The sequence below is a fragment of the Dromiciops gliroides genome, chromosome 2 (assembly GCF_019393635.1).
Source record: "Dromiciops gliroides isolate mDroGli1 chromosome 2, mDroGli1.pri, whole genome shotgun sequence".
Classification (NCBI taxonomy): Eukaryota; Metazoa; Chordata; class Mammalia; order Microbiotheria; family Microbiotheriidae; genus Dromiciops; species Dromiciops gliroides.
The window spans coordinates 571,106,693-571,132,966 of NC_057862.1; the positions used below are offsets into that span (position 1 = coordinate 571,106,693).

At 38.2% G+C, this 26,274-nt stretch overlaps 1 long non-coding RNA gene and 2 pseudogenes across 1 annotated transcript in view; 2 read left to right on the top strand and 1 right to left on the bottom strand.

Annotated features, from left to right (window-relative positions):
* The first annotated feature begins 1,391 nt into the window (after nucleotides 1-1,391).
* LOC122739315 lies at nucleotides 1,392-1,982 on the top strand (annotated as a pseudogene).
* An 8,915-nt stretch (nucleotides 1,983-10,897) lies between these two features.
* Nucleotides 10,898-26,274, top strand: part of LOC122742952 — a 68,030-nt gene continuing 52,653 nt past the window's right edge. The window contains exon 1 of the long non-coding RNA XR_006354965.1: nucleotides 10,898-11,028. This is a non-coding gene — a long non-coding RNA (uncharacterized LOC122742952). The remainder of the gene's footprint in view (nucleotides 11,029-26,274) is intronic.
* Nucleotides 12,824-13,811, bottom strand: LOC122742949 (annotated as a pseudogene).

Genomic DNA, 26,274 nt, shown 5'->3' on the forward strand with positions numbered 1-26,274 from the left:
AGAACCCACAGACTAGAGGAACTTACATCTGAGGCTACATTTGAAGAAATAAGCAACTCTAAACTTTGTACATGGTAATAGGTATTTGGAATACAGATATTAAACAATGCAAACAGACCATGTGTTTTGGCATCAGTGAACTGCACTAACTGGTTTTGCAACAGTTGACCTCAGCTAAACCTCAGGTCATAGGCTTGAGTCCTAGCTTTATCATCTACTTGCATTGTAACTGGACACAAGTGACTTTTCTTCTCTGGGTCTTTCTATGAAAGTCTGTAAAATGAGAGATTGGACTAGATGAGTCCTAAAGTCTCTTTGAGTTCTAAAGCACATGATCTTATGGGCCTCAGTTTTCTCTTCTGTAAAATTAGGTTAATGATGTGTATACTGCTTACCTTGCAAGGTTGTCTTCAGGGAAAATGTCCTATAAATATTCTATTATTATTATTCAAACAGTTGGCAAGCTTTTGTTAAACTTCTACTTTGTGCCAGGCATTCTAAAAGAGGGGAAAAAAGATGATCCCTGCTCCTAAGGAGCTCACAATCTAATGGGGGAGACAACATGAAAAATTCACACAAGACGTAGACATAGTAAATTGGAGATAGCAGAGAGGAGGCATTAGCATTAAAGAGATCAGGAAAAGCTTTTGTAAAATGTGGGCTCTTAGCTGGGAAACAAAGGAAACTAAGAAAGCCAGAGGTGGGGATAAGGAAGGAGGGAATTCCAGTGAAAATTCCAGAAGTGGTGGGGTAGTGGATAGAGCACTGGCCCTGAGGTCAAGAGGACCTGAGTTCAAATATGGCCTCAGACACTTACGAGCTGTGTGACGCTGGGCAAGTCACAACTAAGATTGCCTCTGAAAAGACAGTGTTGCTTTTTTCAATGAACCACAAGGGGAGGCCAATGTCACTAGATCACAGAGTACTTGGAGAGTCGGGACGAAGTGTAAGGTCAAAGAAGACTGGAAATGTTGGAGGGGGTCAAGTTGACTGAGGGTAGGATCCCCACCTGCTGCAGGCAAGACACAAAATAAATGTACAAAAACTTTTGCAAAGATAATTCCACTCACCTTAAGTATGTGGAATGTGCTTATGGTCAACACGAAATCCAGTATACTCGAAAGATGAACAGCTCTTGTGAGAGAACTTAGTAGGTATCATATCCAAATAGCAGCCCTGAGTGAAACAAGGCAGGTGACTGAAGGCCTGCTTACCAAAGTCAGAGATGGATACACATTTTTCTGGAGTGGCCACAGTGTAAGGGAGTATTGTGAAGCTGACATAAGTTTTGTTTCAAAACTAATCTAGTTGCCCTTTTCTTGTGGTGAGACCTAGTCCCTGCTGGCTCTGGCACCATGGGCCATCATCCTGCCTGCTGTTATAGGTACCCAAAGTCCCATTTCTGCAGGGGAGTTCCTAATGCCAAGATCCAAATCTTCAATCTTGGTAGAAAGAAAGCCAAAGTGGATGAATTTCCACTGTGTGGCCATATGGTCTCAGATAAATATGAGCAGCTGTCATCAGAAGCCCTGGAGGCTGCTTGGATCTGTGCCAACAAGTACATGGTGAAGAGTTGTGGCAAGGATGGCTTTCGTATCCATGGGCGCCTGCATCCTTTTCATGTCATCCACATGAATAAGATCTTATCATGTGGTGAGGCTGATAGGCTCCAGACTGACATGTGGAGCACCTTTGGGAAGCCCCAGGGCATTGTAGCCCATGTACACATTGGCCAAGTTATCATGGCAATTAGAACCAAAGTCCAGAATAAAGAACATGTGATTGAAGCTTTGTGGAAAGTCAAGTTCAAGTTCTCTGGCCGAAAGAAGATCCACATTTCCAAGAAATAGGGTTTCACCAAGTTCAACGCTGATCAGTTTGACGATGTGATAGCTGAGAAGCATCTCATTCCCGATGGTTGTGGGGTTAAGTACATCCCCAGCCGGGGCCCGTTGGACAAGTGGTGCACACTCCACTTATGAGAAGTGTTATGCTGTGGCATCAACTTTTTGCAGGATTATGCCTAAATAAACTATATAAATGCTTTAAAAACCCCTAATCTAGTCAACAAACTTGTATGCCTACCAAAAGGAGTGAATGACAGGCTCAATACAATGTGATTGCTACTTGCAGGAAAATGCCATCAGTCCCTATGCTCCCACCATGACAAACCCTAATGAGGTCAAAGAAAAATTTTACAAGGATCTGGAGACCCTCATCGTCAATGTGCCAAAAAAGAACAAACTTATAACTCTGTGTGACTTTAATGCTAGAGTAGGGTCAGACTACCAGACATGGCAGGGTGTCCTTGGGAAGAACAGAGTCAGAAACAACAATAGTGGTCACCTACTACAGAAAACTTGAGCATCTCATGACCTCTGTTTCCCTAAATACAATAAAACTTTGTGGATACACCCTCACAGCAAACATTGGTATTTAATAAACTATGCATTAGTAAGGAGAAGAGACAGACAGGATATGAGTGACCAAGGTGATGTGTAACCCAGAATGCTGGACTGATCATAGACTTATCCTATCCAAGCTAAATATTTGCATTCAACTAAACTGGTGGCCCCAAAATAAGATGACTTCCAAAAGAATTAATGTCAACAGATTAGAGTGCTTCTCTGTGTGGGAACATTTTGTTGCTAAGTTGGAGAGAAAGCTGACCCAAGACGTTATTGACAACTGTGGAGCAGAAAAGGAGTGGGCAGCTTTCAGAGATTTGTTATACAGCACTGCATTTACTCATCTGGGTTAGAACACTTGCAAATATCAAGACTGGTTTGATGAAAATGATGAGGAAATTCAGAAGCTGCTAAATGAAAAACAAGAACTCCACAGGTAAACCAGCCAGATAGTTCATCTATTTGAGGCACTGCTAAGAAGGCAGTGTTTAATTCCATCAAAAGCTAAGTGCAAGCAAAGCTTGCAGATGCAGGATTCTTGGATCAGTAAGAGAGCAGATGAAATTCAGTTTTATTGTTGATAGTAACAATCCAAAGCACTTTAATGATGACCAGAATTATTTATGGGCCAAAGACCTATGGTGCATTTCAACTACTTGATGCTGATGGAGCCATGTTGATTAGTTCTAAGGACATGATCCTGGAGAGATGGACTGAACACTTCTACAGTATTCTCAACAGACCATCATCAATCAATGCTGAAGCCATTGGCCACATACCACAAGTTGAAATCAATCCCTCTCTAGCCAAATTTCCAACTGAAGGAGAGGATTTGAATGCCGTTAGGTTCCTCTCCTGTAGCAAATTCTGGTGTTGACTCTATTCCATCTGAGTTTTACAAGGCAGGAGGTCCATTGCTCATACAAAAGCTGACTGAAATTTTCTGAATTATATGTGAAAAGGAAGTTATCCCCTAGGAATTCAAAGATGCTTTTGTTTCCCATCTCTGTAAGAGAAAAGGAACTAGGTTATCCTGTGACAATCACAAGGTTGGGCGGGGGGGGTCCTCTCTTAGTCATTTCTGACAAGATTCTTGCCATAGTCTTCCTTAATAGGGTGCTCCTTTACCTGGAAGATAGTCATTTACCTAAGAGATGGTGTGGCTTCAAAAAGGGCCAAGGAACAGTCTATATGGTGTTTGCTACCCAACAACTGCAAGAGAAAAGTCAGGAGCAGAACAGAGGTCTGTAAACAACATTCTTCAATCTGACCAAAGCCTTTGATATTGTCAGTTGTAAGGGCTTCTGGAAAATTATGTCAAAATTTGGCTGCCCAGAGAAGTTCATCAATTTCATGATGGCATGCTTGCATGGGTTCTGGATAATGGACAATGCTCTCACACTTTCTCAGCCCCCAGTGGAGTAAAGCCAAGCTGCTCTCTCCCATGCTTTTTAAGCATGATATTTTTAGCAATGCTGTCAGAGGCCTTCAACAAAGATGAAAATAGCATCAAGGTCAGCTACTGCACTGATGGTAAATTATTTAACTTGAAAAGGCTACAAGCCAAGACTAAAGTAGAAGGAGAGTTGGTGGGTGATTTTTTGTTTGCAGATCATTGTGTACTCAATGCAGCCTCTGAAGCCAAGATTCAACAAAGTATGGATCAATTCTATGTTACTTGTGCTAATTTAAGCCTAACAATTAACACCAAGAAGACACAGGTGCTCTACCGGCCAACACCACTTCATCCATAGGTGGAACCATTGGTTACAGCAAATGGAACAATTCTGAATGCTGCTAATAAATTCACTACTTTGGCAGTATACTCTTCAGGGATGTACACATAGATGATGAGGTTGATGCACATGCCAGAACTTGCTCTGGAGGCTCTAAAGAAAAGAGTGGGAAAGAAGAGGTATTAGACTGCCTACTGAATTGATGGTCTACCGAGCTGTTGTGCTGTCCTCGTTGTTGTCTACCTGTGAAACCTTGACAGTATACCAGCAGCATACCAGATCACTGAATCAATTGCATTTAAATTATCTTCAGAAGATTGTAAAGATCACCTCGCAAGATAAGGTACAGGGCACTGAGGTCCTCTCTTGAGCTAATCTGCCAAGCATTCAAACTCTGCTGCAGAGAGTGCAACTCTGAATGACTGGCCATGTTGTTAAAATGCCAAGTATATGTTTGCTTAAAAGATTTATTTACAGAAAATTCACACAAGGCAAGCACTCACATGGTGGTCAGAGGTGATACAAGGATACTCTCAAGGTCTCTCTGAAGAACTCTGGAATCAATTGCATGACAGTGCTGACAAAAGACCATTCAGCATGATGGGCCCACATGAAGGAAGGTGCTGGGCTCCAAGAACAAAGCAGGATTGCAGTAGCTTAAAAGAAAAACGAGATGCATAACTTTAGATACATCTACACTTCAAATGTTCATATGGATTATTTGTGGCTGATCTGTGGTAGAGTCTTCCACAGTTGGGCACATTGTACCTTGACTCCAACATAGTGATTTCATTTTGGTCCCCTTCAAGCAGGAAGCACAACAACTAAGGTTGAAAAAAGCAGATTTGAGAATTATCAACATAGAGATGATAATTAAAGTCATGGGAGCTAATGAGATCATCAAGTGAAATAGTATAGAGGGAAAAAAGGGGGCAGTTTAGAGTCAAGAGTGACACCCACCAGTATTGGGCATGACTTGTATAAAGATCCAGTAAAGAAGGTGCAGCTAGATGGTGCAGTGGATAGAGCACCGGCCCTGGAGTCAGGAGGACCTGAGTTCAAATCCAGCCTCAGACACTTAACACTTACTCGCTGTGTGACCCTGGGCAAGTCACTTAACCCCAATTGCCTCACTTAAAAAAATCAAGTAAAGAAGACTAAGAATGAATAGTCATAAAAGTAGGAGGAGATCAAGGTAGAAAAATACCTCAGAAACCTAGAGAGAAGAGAATATCAAGGAGAAGAGAATGATCTACAGTGACATGGCTGCAAGAGGTTGAGAACGATGGAGATTATTGTTGTTATCATTAAACTTTATCCTTTGAGGTGAATGATGAGTGTTCACATACAATATGCCATGTGTGACCAAGAATAAAGAAACAAGGAGACACTATGTGGGCAGGGTTTCAATCAGAACACACAGCATAATTTTTGGAATTATTTTTGCCAACAAAAAGTTAATTATGGAGGCCTATAGCCTCTGCTTCCCTGTCACTACTAGATCATAGTCATAATAAGAATAAGAAATAGAATTCCAGGACAACAATTACAAGCTGTCACATTATGTAATCACCTAAAGACTACCTGGGGATTCCTGTCCCCACCCCCATCCCCGCCTTTTCTTCTCACTGAAAGACTTTTGTTGAGGCCGCTAGGTGGCATCATGGATAGAAGTGCTCAGGTTAGAATCAGACCTACTTGAATACAAAGCCTATCTCAGACACTTCTTAGTGTTGTGATCCTGGGGAAGTCACAACCTTTCTAGATCTATTTTCCTCTCTGTAAAATGGGGATAATAGCACCTACTTTACACCTTTGTTGTAAGGATCAAATGAGAACAGATGCAAAGTCTTTGAGAGTCTTAAAGCAGGGTGCTATTATTACTGACCTTGAGTTTTTATATTAGAAATCTATATATTTTTTATAGCATTTTATATTAGAAATCTAGAATAAAGAATTTATGCCCCAGGCAGAAGAATGGGAAAAGGCAGCGGCAAAGACCACAAGGAAGTGGTGGTAGTGGTCACAGTCTGGGGAACAGCAGTCCTGTGAGGCAGGGTCACTTAGTGTGGAGGTCCTTAATGGGCATTTGGTTTTTTGCTCCACACTTATCTGTAATTATGGAAGAGGAAATAAGAGATCTATCTCCCATATGTTCATGCCTCATTCCCCAGGATTCTTCACTTATTTCCCTCCTCTAGCAATGTCCTTATGTTCCAGATCTGTTTGTCTCTACTCTCCCCTATTCAAACTTAATTACCTTCTCTCTCATTCCCTCTGCACTATGTCCCCACCCTGGAGATCAGGTTAATTTGAAGGTTTACACACAGAGAGATGTTTCACTCTCCCATGAACAAGAAACATTTCACTCTATGCCCAGCCCACTCATAGCATTCCCTGGCTCATTGGTAGCCATCCCCTGGGACTATTTGTCTTGATGAGTATATGTAAACACACACACACACACACACACACACACACACACACACACACATACTAAACTGGCCTCTTCACACCACCCTTATGCATTGGAGAAATACTGTATCACTGAGAGGGCAGCTAGGTGGCATAGTGGATAGAGATCAGGGCATGAAGTCAGGAAGACTCATCTTCATGAGTTCGAATCCAGCCCCAGACACTTACTAGCTATTTGACCCTGGGCAAGTCACTTAACTCAGCTTGCCTCCATTTCCTCATCTGTAAAATGAGCTGGAGAAAGAAATGGTAAACCACTCCAGTATCTTTGCCAATCCACCCACAAATGAGGTCACAAAAAGTCAGACACAACTGAAACGACTGAACAGCAATATGTCCCTGGTGTCCACAGAGATTGAGCCCTCCAAAAATAATACAAAATTAAGAGGGGGAGTTGTTTCCCTGGTACCCTTATTGTTTACATCATCCAATACCTTTTTAGATCCATGTTGTTTTTGATCAGGTTTCTCAAAGTTCTGGGATATGACTCCTTACAAGAAATGAATTCCTTTTCCTTTCCAGGTAGTGAATATTCTTTTGTCAGGGTTGATATCTCTTCTGTTGTCTAATAAGATAAAAATCATCCTGCACTAAATTCCTTAGAAATCTTTTTTCCCAATTCTGTTGCTGGACCCTAGAATCTAGATTCTTCTCTTGCTGGAATCAAGATTCTTTCTTTCTCCCCGTTGAAAGAAAATAGAAATCGAAAGTAAGAAAATGAAGAAGCTTGCCACCATTAAAAAAATAGCATACAAAGTAGTCGAAACAGCCAAGGCAATCCACAGGTCTAAGATGCAAGTGGCCAACTGGACCAACATATCTGCCTTCAATTGCAGGTTTAATTTTCCTCCTCCATCCTCACAGGAGAACTCAGACATGCAGTCTGCACTGCTTGCAGTTGTGTTTTCTTGAAGTATTAGGGGGGAAATTAAATATTCTGAAATATGCCAAAGTATGTTGTAACCCCCCTGAGAGAATGACTCATCGTGTTAGAGATGAAGATATAGCAGCTCTCATGATTTCTCAACTTGTACGAAACAATAGCCAAAGGTAATGTTCAAGATGTCAGATCTTGCTACTTGAAAAACACACTATTGGGAAAGAATCCAAGAATTTGTTCTACCCAGGGAATTTCATAGTTTATCTTACTTGGATTGTGATCTCTTAGTTCACCAGCATAACATTATTATGTCCACATAAAATTTTAATTTATTTCACAAGGGGGACTTTTTCAATAGGAGACATATATTTTACAGAAAAGAATAGTGAGATCAAATAAGATAATAATCACAAAAGCACTTAACACAGTGCCTCATATACTTCCCCTAGTAGGTACTGTAAAAATGCTTATTTCTTCCTTCTATTGATGTATTCTGAGACTTCTGGTATATTCTGGGAGCTCTGAAATGGCCCCAATTTCCAATGGCTGAATATGTAAATGATATACTATATTTATAACCAAGAAATGTTACTTAATTCAACTCTTTACCCCCTTCCTCTATCCCATACACTCCCTCAAATACATGCATGTGACATTTTTAGTGAAGATCCTAGGAAGAGTGAGGGACAATGGTGTGGTTGAGAACACTATTCATCAAGCTCAGGAATGATTTTGGAATGTGGAAAATTGAAATGCCCAAAATAACCAATAATCTCCACTAAAGATAATGGATGCTACTATTGGACAAAAGCATTCAAAGGCAAAGGTTACCATTTGGAGATGGAGGGCAAAGGGGAGCTAGCTAGCAATTAAACTATAGTATTTTGTATAGCATCTTGGAACAGTGGAAAGAATATTGGCCTTGGAGTCAGGAGAGATCTGGAATCAAAACCCATTTCTGACACTTAATAATGACTATATTACCCTGGGAAAGTCACTTAACCTCTCTGAGACTGAGCCTTTTAGTCTGTAAAATGAGATACCTGTCATACCTAACACATTGAATTGTTGTGAGGCTCATGTAAGATAACATGTGTAAAGAACAATTATTATTGTTATTAATGTGAGCTAACAAAAAAAACAATAGCAGAAGTAGGAGGCATTTTATGATATGCTATCATACCTTCCATAGAAATCTTAGTAAATGTTAAAGAGGAGAGTGGGGCAGAGAGGAAGGCATGGTGTATTCTACAAGGTAAGAGATTAACAAGTAAGACTCTAGTAGCTTTATGGAAGGATGGCCTATTTCAGTTTGAATAACAAACAGCTGCCATCTGATTGAATTTTTTTCAGGGCAATGAGGGTTAAATGATTTGCCCAGGGTCACACAGTGTCTGAGGCTGGATTTGAACTCAGGTTCTCCTGAATCCAGGGCCAGTGCTTTATCCTCCGGGCCACCTAGCTGCCCCCATCTGATTGAATTCTAATAGTTGGAGATCCCGACTGTGATATCTTTAAGAAGTTAGAATGGAATTTTTGTCTAAATGTTGAATCAGGAAAGTGACATTAAGATATAAATTAATATATGAGAAAGGAATTGAATGATCAGAATCATTCACAGAAATATTGAAATGTTGAAAAGACTAACAGTAAATGATATGTCAATAGTCAAGAAGAATCATTTGGAGTAGTTGGAAAGGGAACTATGGTGGGGGTAGGGTGGAGGGGTTATGGTGGTATAGCTAATTTTACATGGAGAGATAGGGTAGATAAGAGATTTTATTTTTGCAGATAAATGGTATTCCATCCCATTAAGGTTTACTTACACAACTCACCCCACAACTGGAAAGTTGGGTTCCAAAGTTAGTATTACTTCTCTTAGGGTTTTAGGGTAATCCCATGAGTGTCTAGCTTCCTAATCACAAGCTCATAAGCTCCCACTGGTGTGTTTACCCTTTTGTTGTTCGGTCATTTCAATCATGTTTGACTCTTTGTGACTCCATTTTGGGCTGTCTCAGCAGATATACTGGAATGGTTTGCCATCTCCTTCTTCAGCTCATTTTACAGAGGAGGAGCTGAGGCAAACAGGTTAAGTAACTTGCCCAGGGTCACATAGCTAAGCATCTGAGTCCAGATTTGAATTTAGGAAGGTGAATGCTCCTGACTTCATGCCTGATACTCTGTCCACTGGACTACCTAGCTGCTCCTGTGTTCACCTTTAACCATATGCCAGTAAGTTGATATATTTCTTTAGCAAAGGCATTCACTCAAATGGCCTATCGAGGACAGTAGTTATAAAGTATTTCTCCCCAGTCCATGTCAATCTCAGCCCTTTTCCATAAACATTTGGCTTTTTGGGGGGGGAGGGGGAGGACTTTGAGAGAGCAGTCAAGCCAGGAATGAACTCAAGTTTGGCAATAAGAGAGGATTCCCTCCCCTCCCACCTCCCTCAAACCAGAAGATTTTCATTACAATAATCCAAAATCTCTCTTCCTGTAACTTTTGACAATATTTAGCTAAGGACAGAAATACATGTAAATTATGTATATTCATTTACAAATGTGGATCTGAGAAGAATTCTGGGCCCCAAGTTCATTAAAAAGACAGTGGCATAACATTTCAATCTAATCAGATCCAAAGATTGATGTAAGGAGTTTTCTCACAATTACACATCTCAAGCAACCCACATGTCTTCTCTGAAAACTGAACCCATACTGATTAATCAGTTTTTATTTCCATGTTCTGTTGATTGTATACAGACACTTGGGGGGGAGTGGTATACCTCTTTTTCTGATTTCAGGGAATTGCATGTGGTCACTTTCTTCCTTCAATCTTGGGAAGTCCCTAATCTTTCCTCCAATTAGAAATCAGATTACCTAACTTTGTATCCTTGTTAATAGTTTCCTTTAATTAATTGGCCCTATTTGATTGTTTTTAATGTCTAAAATCTGTCTCCACCTGTATTTGGGTACCAGCACCAAAACTGGGGAAGGTTACTTGTCCTGATTCATTGGGCAATTGGCATGCATTGTATAAAATGTTCAGAAGTTCCGACCTTTGTTTCCTTAGTCATTTCATCTTTCACCAGCCACACCTATGACATATTGGTGGTACATTACTTATTTTACATAGGAGGAATCTGAGGCATCAGAGATTAAGGGACTGAGTGAGAATTTGAACTCAGGTCTTTCCAACTCTAGATCTAGTGTTCAATCCACTGTACCGCCTAGATGCATAGTCAGACATGGGATTTGAACCAATGATACCAGCTCCAATACTTCCTTCACTATGTTACTATTTCCTGAAACAGCTCACTGTACTTTTGAATTTCTCTAATTTTTCTGAAGTTTTTCATTCCACCGATCTGAAATCTTTCTCTCTGCAGTTTCTGGCTCTGCCCTCTGAAACAGGAGGTCTCATTCCTATTTGAAGACACTTAAAGATACGTGAAGACAACTGTCATGTTCACTCCAAGTCTTTTCTTCTCTGGGCCAAACGAAAAGGCTTTCAACATGCTGGTGGCCATCCTGTGAGTACTGTCCTAGTTGATCACTGTTCTTCCTAAAATGTGGCATCCAGAAGCAAATCTAACACTCCAGGCATAGTTTAACCAAAGTAGGAGCAGACATTCCAGTTGGAGTGAGATGCAGACTCTGAAAAGTGGAATAGAGTAAAATAAGGCTGGACTTATAAAAATAGCCAGGGGTTTAGAGCATTTTAAATACTAGCCAAAGAGTTTACATTTTGAAATATAAATAACCCAGGAACACTAGGGAGCCACTGAAGATTCTGAGTGATAAGTAGTCACATGTAAATAGCTATGTTCCTCTATGTATTTTAAGCTATTAAATTTTTAAAATTTAATAAATACAACTTTTAAGTCTGCCTCTATTTCATTGAATAAAGTGTGACATAGAGCATTTATAATAAAGTGTATTTACCCTGATGTTAACCTTTTCAGTGAATGCATTTTCATGGATAAGAAAGAAGAGGAAGTTTCTCTGTGTTCTCTGATATTTGCTCCTCAAACAAAACCTTCAGAGCTTTTTATTTTTGAAAGGACACACAGAAAAAGACCACGAGTCCTTGTAGTCCTTATTTAGTCCTTAGACCTGGCCAATTTTACAGAAAACCAGAATAGATACTTACCTACAAGATGGGATTTCTGAGGAACCAAGAAGGTATTATTCAAAAAAATACTTCACCCACTCTTTTTAAAGATAATGCAAAATTTCTGCTTAAGACTCCCTCCTTTAGTTTGACTTTAATTTTAGTTAAAATGCTATGAATAGCATATTGATTCTTACACCATTAATCACATTATAGAATGAATCAACTTGTTATATCTTTTCCTTCAAGCAAGTTTTGTTGGAGAAATTTTTTAAAAGACCTAAAGGAAAATAAAACAATAGGAAGTGAGGAAAATAGCATTAATGATTTAAAGGAAGTATATAATAGCTTCTTTTGAAAATCAGAAGGCTGAAGCACCCAGGCAAACTTTTTACTCATCTTAGATTTTCCTGAATGGGTTCAAAGTGATTAAAGGGATCATAGCTCCATTACTTATATTCTTCTTCTGTTTAAACCTGATGAATACCCAAAGACAGGATAATAAGATTTAAACATGGAAAAGAACCCTAATTAAAACCCTTTCAAACTTGAAAACAAACAATATGATGAGAGTATGTGATTCAAAAAGGGTTGTTAAGAATAAGGATACTGAGATATTTTTTAAAAGAATGGCATCAGCAAACAAAGATGCTTTTAGTGTGATGTTTAAAATCTAATGTGTGGTTGCCTTATTCCTTTCCCAAGTGTAGGGAAAACTAGCTAGGGTTTGCTTATAAATTAGAAGCTTTAGCACCAAGTTGTGGTATTAAACCACCTGGGTCAGAAAGCCAAGAAAAAAACCTATTTAGCTTAGTGCCCTCAATTCTTCCACCACCAGCCTGTTCCAGCCATGAACTGCCCCAGGATCCTTCTTCTGTGTCTGAGGAGAGGCAGTCCTTCCACCCTGCTTCAAGCTAATTGGCTAATTGGTTCACTGGACTTGAGGTTGGTCCTGTGTAGAGGTCAGAGTCCACAGCTTCTGAGAAAAATACCCTCTTTTTCTTTTTTTATAGTTATAGGGTTGTTTTTATTTTATCCTTTGATTATCAAGGAGACAAAAGGTGAAGGGCAAAGGGAAGAAGATGAACGAATAGGGTTCCAAGGGCCAGGATCACCCCATACAACCTTCTCCCCTGTCATGCCAGCTGTTACCCTTCTCCACCAGGCCCCCTTGGGGTAAAAGGCTCCAATGCCAGGATAGCAGGACAAGGGGCTTATATGGACTCAATCTGTTTTCAGACCATTTCCAGGGCCTTTCAGTCCAGTGATCTCTGACAAAGGATCACATGGCAAGAAAAGACTGCAGCCACTCTCACCACATCCCCCTCAAACTTCCAAAACAGGTGTCACTCCATCATTGCTGAATGGCAGCTTTTGAATTCATCTCTCTTAGACCCCAAACAACTGACTTTTCTCCACAAAGCCAGTGGTACCACACTTAGGAGTAGTTTTAGCATGGAAGGTGGTACAAGGGGCACACTCCTCCGCCACCACAAAGTCTTCCACCAACCAGCAAGGCATGGATACCAAAGTGCTGTGTTAAAATAATGGATTTAGCGGATACTCAGGGACCCACCTGGAGATTTAAACTGATTGAATTAGATAAAGCAACTGACTGTTGACCTACTAGAGTGTAAGCACATCTGGCTGGTACTTAAGGGTACTTAAGAAGGTAATTGTTCTCAGAAGCTAACAACTTTTAACTTTTACCACCTTCGGGCCCAGTGAACCAATCAGCTTAAAGAACCTCCCATTTCTGGGAGGTGAACAGGAAGGAGGAAGTGGAGGCTGTGCAGAGAGCTCGGGTTCTTTAGCTGTGAGAGATCCTGGTGGTGGCAGAGGACTTCAGAAGTGGAAGCTAGGGAAGTTAAGGATGGCCAGGTTATAGGAACTCTGTTCTCAATCTTTTTCTTTCTTTTACTGTCTTTCAATAAACCCTTTAAAAACCTAAATTCATTTGTCAGTGATTTTAGTCAGTTTCGCCCAAACTGGGGGGACAGATTAGAACCCACATTTAGAATTTTAAATTACACAGTGCTTACCGACTGCTTCTCCCTGGTGGTGGCCTTTGTCAGACCAAGCTCCAAGATGAAGGCAAAGAGTACCCAGCCAAAGATGACGAGGAGGCTCTGTGGGTGGCAGGCTGGCATCATGGTGAAGTATCCAATATGGCTCCTGATGCATCAGGAGCAAGGAGCGCATGGTGCCTCACCTGCCGACACAAAGACGTCTGGGACCAGACAGGCACGAGGAGCTTACCCACCTCAGCCCAGTCCCAATGACCCTGGACAGAGACTCACCCTGAAGCACTCCCAGTAGTCCCCCAACAATACCGTCTTGAGGGCCAGGCAGGTATGGTTTCAATTGAATTGACTTTAAGTACATTAATCAGCAAAGTCAGTCAATCTGTCAGTCTAATCAATCTGGGGCCTTGCGGCGTTGGCAAAGCCCATTATTTTCTTACATTAGAAAGCCATGAAATCTACCAATTATCCTGCAGAAAGAAGTCAGTAGATAGAGATTTATAGCTATAAACTTCCCAGTCATTTGGAAACACAAATTATTTATAACACCCAAATAACTCTGGGGTTTGCTTGACGCTCACTTGTATATTGTCTGGGTTCAGTTTAGAGTTCAGTTGGAGGGCATTTTAATCTCATTAAGACAAGGTTTCATAAAATTCTTTTGGATAATAAGGTAGCTCCATCAAATCCAGGTGGTTTATATATTCATCAACCTTCTCATCTGTATCTAGATTATTGCATAGCCATACATATAGACATAAACAGGATAAAGTGGAAATGATTTCAAGGGGAAGCATTAGTGTTAGGATGATTGAGGAACACTTCTTATAAGAAGCTAAGATTTTAGAAGAGATGAAGGATTTTAGAAGAGATGAAGGATTTTAGAAGAGATGAAGGAAACTAGAGAGATGACAAGGAAAGGAAAGGAAAGGAAAGGAAAGGAAAGGAAAGGAAAGGAAAGGAAAGGAAAGGAAAGGAAAGGAAAGGAAAGGAAAGGAAAGGAAAGGAAAGGAAAGGAAAGGAAAGGAAAGGAAAGGAAAGGAAACGGGAATACTAGTCAGTGAAAAATGCATGGAATTGGAGATGAGTGCCTCACACAAGGAATAGTAAGCAGACCAGTATCACTAAATTACACACTATGTGGAAAGTGAGGAGTGAAGTATAGGAAGACTAGAAAGGTAGTTGGGGGGCAAGGTTAGGGAGGGCTTTAAAATCCAAATTGAGCGTTTTATATTTTATCCTAGAGGTTAAGAGAGAGCCACTGGGATTTAGAGAATATTGGGGATGGATGGTTATATAGTCAAACCAGCACTTTAGGAAGATAGCTTTAATAGCTAAGTGGAAGATAGAAAAGGCTAGAAATTAACCAGAAATCTATTTCAGTAGACCGAGTGGGAGGTGATGAAGAACTACACCAGGGTGGTGGCAGTGTCAGCTGAGAGAAAAGGGTGTGTGTGTGTGTGTGTGTGTGTGTGTGTGTAAACATATATGTGTGTTTGTATGTATACACACATATATGTAAATATGTATGTGTGTATATGTATATATGCATATATATGTGCATATGTATATATCTTTAGGATACAGACCTAGTAGTTGTATTGCTGGATCAAAAGGTATGCACAATTTGATTGCTCTTTGGACATAGTTCCATATTGTTCTCCAGAGTGGTTGGATCATTTCAAAATTCTATCAATACATGCACTTATATTTACATGAAATTATTCAAATGCAGTAGGACAGAATGTGATGGAATGTTTTAGTTTAGTATATAAAGAAACTACCAAGAGCTGAAATATATAGAGTTTCGTTAAAAAAAACCCTTTTGTTTTTCCCAATTACGTGTAGACATTTTTAACATTCATTTTTTAATGAGTATTTATAGAACAACTTATTTGTGTTGCTATAAGAAATACAAGAGAGAATTTTACTTGTATCTGGATTCAATTGTCAAAAGGGTAGCTGGATTAGATGAGCTATAAGGTTCCTTTTACTTCCCATATCCTATTCTTATTGAAGTGGGACTTTTTTTTTGGTAAATAGTATTTTTTTTCCAATTACATGCAAAGATAGTTTTTAACATTCATTTTTGATAAGATTTTGAGTTTTAAAATTTTTCTCCACTCCCTCCCATCCCCCTCCCCAAGATGGCAAGTAATCTGATATAAGTTATACATGTGCAATCATGTAAACATATTTACACATTAGTCATATTGTGGAAGGGAAAAGTAACAAAGTGAAAATAGTATGCTTCAATATGCATTCAGACTCTACAATTCTTTCTCTGGATTTGGATAGCATTTTCCAAAATTTTCCAGATTTCCAAAATTTTGAATTCCAGATTTTCTCTTTCCCTCCCTCACCTCCCCCTTTCCTGAGACAGTAAATAATTTCAAATGTTATACATGTTCACCCAAAGGGGAAAAATGCAGAAAGTGAAAAATAGTATTCTTGGACCTGCATTCAGACTCTTGTCAGTTTTTTCTCTGGAGGTGTAGAGCAATTTTCATCATGAGTCCTTTGGATTGTCTTGGATCATTGTATTTCTAAGGATAGCTAAGTCATCCACAGTCGATCATCATACATTATTGCTGTTATTGTGTACAATGTTCTCCTAGTTCTGTTCATTTCATAAAAGAAACTTTTAAACCTACCAAATCTCAACTCTTATTCCATAGAATGAAATAGATATTTATCATACAAGAATGAAAAATAATATTTCCTGTTATTTTAAATGAGTTATGAAGCAGCATCAATCATGTTATCAAATTAAATCAAACTATTACTGCATACCCAGAAGCTAAGTCTACCATCTCCATTACTCTAAAGATCATCAAATCCCATAAGACTGACCATAAATTTCTCTACTTTGGCCCAAAAATAACTTGGGCAGGAACATTCAGAAATTATATTAGGACTTAAATGAGACAGATTAATTCTGCATACTTAATTTATATACATTTGCACTTTCAATCCAATGACTTTTAGATGTTATCAATTTTAATATGACCTTGGTAAAACCTAAACCACAGAGCAGTGAGTTATACATAAAGGGTGATTTTTCTATCCACCTTATTCATGAGGTAGGGAGTTGTCCAGCCTCATTCATATAGGGTAGAGATGATTAATTAGTAATTCAGATTTTGACACATGCCAGGTTTGACTTGTTTCCTAGAGACTCACACAGAGTCTCACATCAGAGTTTGGCATCCAGAAAGCCAATTGAGTTGAAGAGACTTTTCCCAATTGACTCTGGCGAGAATATCTAAACATCTAGAATATCAAATTGAGTTTTGAGAATTACATTTTAGGAAGAACATTGATAAAGCACGACATATGTAGAGGAGGACAGACAGGATGATGAAGAGTATCTACTTCTTACCATTTGAGGAGGAAGAAGACATAGTTGGGTGGGGTGGGGTGGGGTGGGGGTGGGGGTGGAGGAGGCATGATCCACTGTCTTCATGATTTTGAATGACTATACCTGGCAGAGGAATTAGTCTTACCCTATTTGGTCCGAGAGAACAGAACTAAGAACAGTAAGAGGGTCAAAAGAGGAAAATTTAAGCCTATTTTAGGAAAACACACACTCTTTTGAAACGATTATAGCAAACTTTATAGAAATTATAACCAAGTAGAATGAGTTACCTTGGGAAGAAGGAGATTCTCCTTCATTAGAAATCTTTAAGCAAAGCCTGGATACTTGCCAAAGATGATATAAAAGGAGATGATCCTAGGATCATATATTTAGATCAGAAGGAACTGCAGCAATTAAAAATATGAGAGACAAAGTGTCTGGGTAATTTAATCATTTTTAAAATAAGGCTGGTGGGTTTTCAGTAAAATGAAGTCTATGACCCTCTCTCTCAGACCAAAGACCCCTAATGGCAGTGAAGTCACAGATTATATGCCCTTCAAAGAAGAAGTGTTCCTGAGGGATGCCTAATCACTTCTGATTGGTCAACTTAATTTGGAGGCAGGTGATATTAAAATGAAGGGCTGATAGCAGACCACACACCAATATAGGGCTAAATTATTAATCTTTACCACAGAACAAAATTTTTATTGCCCTAACAAGAATTTAGATGGGTCATTCTTATCAAGATTCCTAAAAGTTAATAGCTATGAGTGGGGCCAAGGAGAATATCCTATCTTAGGTTTCTAGGCCTGACTAGGACCAAAGGGAGCTGACTTTATTTTATCAAGAAGGACTTTGGAATATGTAGAAGTCAGGATTATATCTCCAAGATATTAATGACAGAAATCATTTCTCACAGGACCATAGAAATTTTTTTTCACAGATGGGTTAAATTAGCACCCAATCTCACTTCCAACTCTGGGATTCTGTGATACTGTAATTCCATTAATCTAATAAAGGAATGGTCATTGATCTTAAGGAAAAACTTTTAAAATATGCTTAAGAATTGATTTTCTATTATGATGTGAAACCTGAGCCATGAGAATTGTCTTCTATTTTCAACCTGCCACACCCTTATCTAGCACTTTGTAAAATGCTTTTTCCTACATAATCCAATAAGGCAGGGAGTACAAGCATCAAGATCTCCATTTTGCAGATGAGAAAATTAAGGTTCTGAGAGATTTATTGATTTTGCTAGTATAATTCTCAATCACTCTTGGACTCATATCTATGAGAATGATTTTTTAATGGTCCAAGTTCATAGTAATTTCACTCTTGGAAGTGTGAAAAGTGATTATGAAATGGCTCCTGAAAGCAAAAAACCTCTCTAACAGTGTGGGCTATGGCCCTACAGTAGAAAAGGTAACTCCCCTGTGTGGCTCCCACAGCTATCCTGTGTCTTTATGCCATGAATAAAGAAGAAATATAAGGAAAGGATCAAACATGGGAATTCATGAGAAATAAGATTAGATGTATCAAATATAGTCATTAACCTAATAAAAACATAATTATAAATGTGTCAGTTTCGCCTGGCTGAAGTAAGGTGGAGGTAGGGGCTCCTTCAGACTTCAAATTCCTCTACCTGTGGAAGGAATACAGTGGACTCCCAGACCCACTAAATGAAGTTCTGCAGAAGGTTAAAAGCCCTGAGTCATCCTGTTAGAGTAAGAACTACAGTAACAGCAGAAGCACCACCCCCCCTTCTACTGGTGTGGAGTTTGGATATTAGTATTGTTGTTTAGTTGTTTTTCAGTTGTGTTTGACTCTTCATGACCCCATTTGAGGTTTTCTTAGTAGAGATTTTGGAGTGTTTGGCCAATTTCTTCTCCAGCTCATTTTACAGATGAGGAAACTGAGACAAACAGGATTAAGTGACTTGCCCAGGGTCACACAGCTAGTAAGAGTCTGAGGCAAGATTTGAACTCAGGAAGATGAGTTTTCCTGACTCCAGAACAGATAGCTGCCTCACGGTTGTTGTTTTTAATATTTTTATTTCTTTTGTGAAGTTTTGGGTGTTACTGCCACTAGTGACTATGGTCACACCACTCCTTCATATATTCTTGGTCTTCTTTTTCTCCTCTCCCTGTATTTTGTTTTTCTCTGAGATCCTCAAAACTCTTGCTGTACTTGGAGAAATCCAGCCCTTCCAGTCCAGATATCAAGTGAGTTTATTCTCTTCCTAAAGTGAGAAGAAATACAACTCCTAGGTTCTTTATGATGGCTGTTATATTAGTAAGGGGGTATTGTCAGGATTTCAACCTGAGATATACTGATTCCAAGGTCAGGTCCCTTTCTTCTATCTCATACTGCCAACAGTCCATTCAGTTTGGTCCTTCACTGACTTTTTTGGGGAGGCAATTGGAGTTAAGTGACTTGCCCAAGGTCACACAGATAGGAAGTCTTTAGAGACAGTTCTCTATTCACTGCAAAACTCAGCTGCCCCCATCACTGAGTCTTAAACCACCCAGAACAGGCCCCTTATACAGTCATGAATGAAGTCAGAGAAAAGACAGGCAAGTTTCTAACAAAAGAAAAAAGAAGGAAAACCAAATTCCCATAGAAACTAGGCTCCTTCATTCTTGACCCTTTGGCCATAGAAATTGTTTTGGGCAGAACTTCAGTGATCACGTCAGAGATAGCTCAGTAACTCACTTTATTCTGTGATATGTACCCAGTTGCCTGAATTCTTTTTTAAAATTTAATTTTTTTTGGTTCCACTTTAAGTTTCATATTGTCTCCTTCCCTCCCTACCCCACACTAGAAAAGTCCGTTTGACAAAGATATACATAGGTATACATATACACACACCCACACATACATATATTTGTAGGTGTATGTATATAATACATATATATGTATACTCACATATATACATATACACACATGTATGTATACACACACAGAATGGGCCAAAAGTAACGAAAAGGTTTCAATATTTAATAACTCCTTTATTTTTTGTTTTTAATTTATAATACCATAGCATCATACACAAGTATATGTAGGAAATAGATTTATATTACATGTGAAAAATCAAATCTCATAAATGGCAAAAAATAAAGAAAAATAATTTTCAAGAAGTTATTAAGACATTGTGACTTTTGGGGGCAGCTAGGTGGCAGAGTGGATAAAGCACCGGCCCTGGATTCAGGAGGACCTGAGTTCAAATCTGGCCTCAGACACTTGACACTTACTAGTTATATGACCCTAGGCAAGTCACTTAATCCTCATTGCCCTGCAAAAAAACAATACAAAAGAAAAACCAAAAAAGCCGTGTTGTGACTTTTGGCCTACCCTGTATCTATAAAACCATACTTTGCATACTTCTATTTATCAGTTCTTTCTCTAGAGATGTGGATAGATCTTCTTTCATAGGTCCTTTGTAGCTGATTTGAGTATTTATAATATTCAGAATAACTTAGTCATTCACAGTTGTTCTTGGAACAATATTGCTGTTACTATATACAACATTCCCTTGGTTCTCCTCATTACATGCTTCATTATTTCATGCAAGTCTTTCCATGGTTTTCTAAAATCAACCAGCTCATCTTTTCTTAGAGCATAGTAGTATTCCAGCCTGGATTCTTCTTATCAGTAACATTCATGTTCATCTAGGTCTCAGGAATTACATATCTGTGAGATGAACAACAGACCTAGACACCTGATTGGAAATTATGCATCATTTGCGAAGATTTTAAGACACATGGGTTCCTTTTACACTCTGATGAAGCCTCAAAAGAAAACGTCAATTACAAACACAAGATACATGGCCATTAAATAACAAAAAATTGAACTTGATTTCTAGCTCAGTGCTCTTTCCAACAAACCATTTGGTGGATTCCTTGTATCCAAGGTTAAATTCCAAAATAAGAGCAGCTAACATTATTAAGTGTTTTTAATTTGCTGATTGCTTTACATTCATTATCTCACTTTGTTTTCACAACCCTGTAAAGGATACTACTGTCAATATCCACTTATACTGTCAATATCCACACAGAAGGAGACAGGTTCAGGTTAAGTGCTTTGTCCAGGGTCACATAATCTGTATGTATTATATGGAGAATGTGAACTCACACCCTTCTGCCTCCAAATTCAGCATTGTTACTGCTATGCACCACAATGGGTCTTTGTTGATATTCAACACACAATAATGTCACTTATCTACAGTAGATTTGTGCTTGGATAATGTTAGTTTAAACTAATATTAGGAAGGCAAATCTACAGTAAAACGCAAAACAACAACAGAAACATCCCTTACTGAATTCCAGACCAAATAGAAATGATTCGGAGATTATTTGCTATTTAGAATCATCCACACTATGTACTCCCACTATTAGCAAAGACGATTTGAGACTTGACCATTTAAAAAATGTCCTTTTCGAGGTTCAGTCTAAACGAAATAAAACATTTCGTTTCAACCCCACCAAGACATTGTAAGTGATTTCTTCAAAATCAGAAGGACAAGAGAAACATCACATAATTTTGTAATGTGTACTGTGGAGGCTTGCAGAAGATTGCAGTGGAAATGACTAATATGGTAATATTTTACATAATTGCACATGTATAACCTATATCTGATTGCTTACTGCCTCAGGGAGCGGGGGAGGGAGGGAAGGAGGGATAGAATTTGGAACTCAAAACTTTAAATAACAATATTTATTATATAAAAAAGATGGACTCTAATACAGAAATGAATTCATTTAAAAGTTGACAGATTAGCTTCATTTGTAACAAAAGGTTCTGGGATGGAATACATAAATACATTGATGTTTTCAGAAAGGTCTGGAGAGACTAATGATAAAGCATACTATTCACCTCCAAAGAAAGAACTGATATTGATTGAACACAGACTGAATGAAGCATGCTATTTTTCACTTTCTTTCATTTAAAAAATCCGTTTTCTTATATAAAATGACTAATAAGGTAATGTTTTACATAATTGCCCATGTATAACCTATATTTGATTTCTTATGCTTCTGGGGGGAGGGAAGGAGGGATAAAATTTGGAACTCAAAACTTTAAATAAAAATGGTTATTATTAAAAAATAAAACAGTGGAGAAAAATTGCAGTGGTTTTTCACTTATGTTTTCCCCTCTTTCACAGGATTTTAACCAAGCATCTTCTTTTTATGTTTATTAATCTCTTTATTAGATATAACAATAGCACCACCTATTGGTCTTTCCTATCTATTGCCTTATCTCATTTCACGTTTAACTCCCATCTTAACTTTTATTCTCATCATTTTTATTAAGTACCTACTATGTGAAAGGTTGGGATTTTCCTAGTTCAGGAAAGTAAGTTAACTCTGTATGAAAGGACATTTTAAACATAAATCATTTAAGATAAGTAGATTTGGACTTGGAAGGCACTTTGGAAATCATTAGTCTAATCACCCCACTTTTACAGTTGAGGAAACAGATGCCTAGAAAGACTGACTTATTCAAGGAGACACAGTACTAGCATTCTAACCCTGGTCTTCAGATTTCAAAGCCAGTGTTCTTTCCATTGAAGGCTTCCCAATCAATTTCTCCTTACAAAAAAGAACCGAATAAGGATAAATATGCATCTTTTTCTAGTTCTCATATATGCAATTTTTCTAAATTACTTATCTAAGTATCATATATACAGCTTTTCTTTTTCACAGTGATTCAGAACCTCATTTTATTGTTGCTGTTTGGTCATTTTTTAGTCATTTCTGACTCTTCATGATCTCATTTGGGATTTTCTTGGCAAAGATTCTGTAGTGGTTTACCATTTCCTTCTCCAGCTCATTTTATAGTTGAGGCAACTGAGGCAATCAGAGTTAAATGACTTGCCCAGGGTCACACAGCTATTAAATATTTGAGGCTAGATTAAAACTCAGGGAGATAAGTCTTCTTTACTCCAAGCCCAGTGCTCTATTCAGGGCACCCACCAGCTTCCCCCCAAAATCTAGTAAGTGAAGTTAAAAGGACTAGGTCTGATTTTTAGCTGTCCCACTTATTTCCTATGTGACAGTGGACAAGGCACTTAACTTCTCAATTTCAATATTTTCATTTAAAAATACAGATACTATATTATCCTCCTTTCTGGGTTGTGAATATCAAAAAAGATAATAATACAAAACACAACATAAACATGACTTAATAATCTTGTTTTTCTCATATAATTGAGTTTTATTTTTACTTTCTCCTCATGAACAGTTACAGTTCTTTCAATTATGTATAAAATATCTGCATTTTGACTATTGTGGGGGGACACCTGGTGTAGTAACTCTCTCGGCCTCCTCTATGACTAATACACACAATATTCACATACTTCAACATTCTGTGGCTTTACTCATGTGTATATTCCATACTCTGTACATGCAGCTCATAACCCCTCTAATACTTCTTTACCTTCCCTTGGACTTTAAATTCTATCTGTATTCTTGTTCTTTACCTTATTGCTTCTTGCTTTGCCAGATCATTAGTCCCCTCTAATCTGATTTGTTAATCCCTATTAAAGTGTCAAATAAGATAAAATGTTCAACCTCCAAGTGTCTTTTTTTTTTCTATTTTAAGGGGGGGTGGATATAGTGCTTCACTTAGGCTACAGATAGAAACACATGATTTAGGGAATTGGGATCATTTAGGCAGTCTGATAGGGGATGTATTTTTGGTCTATGTTTCACCACTCCTCTTGGAGATTCCCCAAGTCCCTCAGGGGACTCTCTGAGGATGCAGGGGTGGGAGTTGCTAACACCCGCCAGCAGACAAATGCAAGCACACTTCTAAACTAGGATTGGCCTACGTTTCTTCCTAGTTTGGGCCTGGGAAATGTTTCAGCTCCTAGGGTTGTAATGAGGAACCTGAAACTCATCTTCTGTTGCTGGCTCTACTCTTCATGTCCGCAATGTAAGCCTAGGTCTGATTTAAGAAGCAGTCACTGTGTACAGAGAAGGGCCTGACACAAAATGTCTTATGTGGTAACATAGGAAACAAATGGCCTCCTTCTGCAACTGGGGATCGGGGGAAGGACGTATTTTCTGTTTATATTTCAGTGATAATACCTTTAAGTCCTATTTTATTTTATTTTATTTTTGCGGGGCAATGGGGGTTAAGTGACTTGCCCAGGGTCACACAGCTAGTAAGTGTCAAGTGTCTGAGGCCAGATTTGATTTCAGGTACTCCTGAATCCAGGGCCAGTGCTTTATTCACTGCGCCACCTAGTTGCCCCCTTAAGTCCTATTTTAATGACTTGCATTAAAAATAGCTGTATAGTAAAATGGTCAAAATACTGTATATAGTTTCCAATATCTTAGAATTACATGATTTTAGAGCTGTAAAGGTCCCTTAAGGATTATCTAGACCAAAGCCTTCCATTTGTGAGGAAAGCAAATTGAGATCCAGATTCAGGTGTAGGTCAACAGCTAATTACTCAGAGTAGACTCCAGATTCTTGAGTCCTGATCCAGTGCTCTACCCCCAACATGCTATGTCATTTTCATTTCCCTGTAGGACTGGACAATTCTGACTGCCTTCATTTACCTTGATCTTTTTTTTTTTTTTTTTAGAAATTGTCCTTTATATAGACTTCCTTTCTTCACTGTCCCTTACTTGAATTCCTCTTGACAACCTTCATATTTTTTTTTAAATTTGAACTGTATATAGGGTGTTCCAAAAGTCTTAGGGAAATTACTAAAACTTTAACTATTTTAAACTTAAAACTAATTTAAGCAATTAAAGTTTAAAACTATCCTAGGATTTTGGGGACACCCTGTATGTGTGACTTACATATATTCATATATACTTATATATGCATGTGTGTATATATACATAGTGTATATGTTTATAGACAGATACATTTTCTTAATAAGCAATTATTAAGCATCTATGTGCCCCACACTGTACTAAGTGCCTTTACAGATATTAACTCAGATGATCCCACCAACAACCTTGTATACATGTGTGTACAAATATATAGATAACTCTATATCTATACATATATATGTATTCTGTAACAACATGAAAGTTAACAGACCATAACAGGAGGATAGGAAAAGGTAAAGATTTGGGTATGGGGATTCATAAAGAAAATAGAACCCTTCAATGGTCCCATTGTTCGCAAGATAAAGTCCATGTTCTATTGCCTTTGAGAAATTTCATCATGTTTTTTTTTAATTTAACAAGCATTTATTATATTCCTACTATGTGTAAAGGCAATATGTTTGGTTCTTGTTGGGTATAAAAAGCCAAAACAAACAAATGGACATATAAAATAATCCTTGCCCTCAAGTAATCTATATTCTTTTTTTGTTTGTTTTTTGCAGGGCAATGGGGGTTAAGTGACTTGTCCAGGGTCACACAGCTAGTAAGTATCAAATGTCTGATACTGAATTTGAACTCAAGTCCTCCTGAATCCAGGGCCAGTGCTTTATCCACTGTGCCACCTAGCTGCCCCTAATCTATATTCTTTTTAAAAATAATTAATTTTAATATACATTATAAGCTAATATATATTTAACACCATCCCAATTAAATTACCAAAAAATCATTTTACTGAATTAGAAAAAACAAAAAGTCAAGGTTATCAAAGGAAATAATGAAAAAAAAGTGTAAAGGGATGTTTAGTAGTATCAGGCTTTAAACTGTATTATGAGGTAGTACTTATCGAAACTATCTGGTACTGGCTAATAAAATAGAAAGATAACTCGATGGAATAGAGTAGACATAAAATTTACAGCAGCAAATGAATATAATAACTTTGTGTTTGATGATTGTAAAGACAAGATTTGGGGATAAAAATCATTATTTGGTAAAAAAGTGTTTGGAAAACTGGAAAGTAGTATGGCAGAAACTGGGCATGGACCAATATCTCACACTATTTACCAAGATAAGGCCAAATGAATACAGGACTTAGATACAAAGAGAGATTTTACAAAAAAATTAGGAAGACACAGAACATATTACTTAACAGACTTATGGATAGGCAAATTTATGAATAAACAAGAGACAGTGCAAAATAAAGTCTCATATTTTTAACATCAATATTCTTCTAGTGATGCCTTATGGTTATGAACAATTGAATATCACAATTTGCATTAAAATTCTAGCTCAGCCAAAGGGTAATCTCATCAACTCCCATGGATTCAGTTATCATCTCTATGATGATAATCAATCAATAATGAACTTTTATTAACCTCTTACTTTGTGCCAAGCACTGTGTTAAGCTATTGATTCATTGCTGATGATTCTCAGAGCTATTT